The sequence below is a fragment of the Hemiscyllium ocellatum genome, chromosome 40 (assembly GCF_020745735.1).
Source record: "Hemiscyllium ocellatum isolate sHemOce1 chromosome 40, sHemOce1.pat.X.cur, whole genome shotgun sequence".
Lineage (NCBI taxonomy): Eukaryota > Metazoa > Chordata > Chondrichthyes > Orectolobiformes > Hemiscylliidae > Hemiscyllium > Hemiscyllium ocellatum.
In genome coordinates this window covers 16,720,862-16,722,800 of record NC_083440.1, presented here as the reverse complement: position 1 = coordinate 16,722,800, position 1,939 = coordinate 16,720,862, and positions in this window count along the sequence as shown.

Genomic DNA, 1,939 nt, shown 5'->3' with positions numbered 1-1,939 from the left:
CCTTCTGGGAGGGCGGTTGTGAAATTTTAGTGAAATAAATGAAAGGGTTCTGAATGCTGAAAACATGAAATAGAATCAGATATAACTGACAAGTGTCAGCATGTGTGGCAGCATCCATGGGGAGAGTAAAAAAGAGTTAATAGAATCACTCTCATCAGAATATGTTCATTTGAACATGGGTCACTGTACTCAAAACATCACCTCAGATTTCTCCCCGCATAAGGCTTAATCATTTCAAACAAAAGGCAGAGATTCATTTCTAAAAGGAAATTGCGATTTAAAGTGTTGATATTCATCTAACGTGGAACATTTGTTGAACTGCTCTTTGTATAGCAAGCACTGTTGTGTTCATAGATGTATACAGCATGGAAACAGATCTTTTTGCGCGAATCATCCATGCTGACCAGATATACTAAAATAATCTAGTTTCATTTGCCCTCATTGCCCTCTCAAACCTTTCTATTCAATTTGCCATTCAAATATTGCTTGCATATTGGGCGGCAGATTGGCAGAGTGGTTAGCACTGCTGCTGCATCGCGCTCGAGACACGGGCTCAATTCCTGCCTTGGGCAACTGTCTGTGTGGAGTTTACATATTCTCCCTGTGTCAGTGTGCATTTTCTCCTGGTGCTCCAGTTTCCTCCCCCAGTCCAACGATGTGCAGGTTAGGTGAATTGGCTATGATAAAATTGGTCGTGGTATCGGGTGAATGTAGGGCATTGGGTCTGGGTGCATTGCCCTTCGGACGGTCAGTGTGCACATGTTGGGGCGAAGTGCCTGTTTCCATGCTTTAAGAAATTTAATCATACTGTAATTGCACTAGCCTCCATCATCCCTTCTGGCAGTGCATTCCATGCATGTACCATGCTCTGCGTGAAAAAAGTTCCCCTTAAGTATTTCTAAACCTTTCGCCTCTCAACCTAAACCTATATCCTCTAGTTCTGGACTTCCCCACACACGAAAATACTTTGTCTATTTTCACTATCCATGCCCCTCATGATTTTATAAACCTCCATAAGGTCACCCCTCAGCCCCCGAATCTACGGATAAAACATCGTCTGCCTATTCAGCCTCTGTTTGTTGCTCAAACCCTCCATCACTGGCACGTTCCTTGTAAGTCTTTTCTGAACCCTCTCAAGTCTCACAACTTCCTCCCTTTTCCACAGAAATGCACACGATAGTCCAAAAGTGGCCGAAGCAAAATCCTGTACAGACACATCATGTCCTCCCAACACTTTTACTCAATGCTCTTAACAATAAATGAAATCATAACAAGCACCTTCTTCACTATCCTATGCGTCTGAGACATTACTTTCAAGGAACTATGAACCTGCACTACAAGTTCTCTTTGTTCAGCAACACTCCCCAGGATATCACCATTAAGTGTACACATCCGGCTACGATTTGCCTTTCCTAATTGCAGCACCTCATATTTATCTAAATTGAAATCCATCTGCCAATCCTCGGCCCATTGGCCAATCTGATCAACATCCATTTGTACACTGGGCACTGCAACTCAAATTTTGGTGTCATCTGCAAACTAACTGTACATCCTCCCACAGTCCAAAGATGTGCGGGTCAGGTGAATTGGCCAAGCTAAATTGCCCGTAGTGTTAGGTAAGGGGTAAATGTAGGGGTATGGGTGGGTTGCGCTTCGGCGGGTCGGTGTGGACTTGTTGGGCCGAAGGGCCTGTTTCCACACTGTAAGTCTAATCTAATCTAATCCTGTGTTCACATCCAAGTCAGTACATGAATGATGAAAGATGGTTGTCGTTGTGGAGGGTCAGTCATCTCAGTTGCAAGAGATCTCTGCAGAAGTCCCTCAGGGTAGTGTCTTCGGCCCAACAATCTTGAGTTTCTTCATCAGTAAATTGTCCTCTGTCATAAGGTCAGAAGAAGGGTTGCTGGCCGATGATTGCACCGTGTTCAGGGCTATGAGT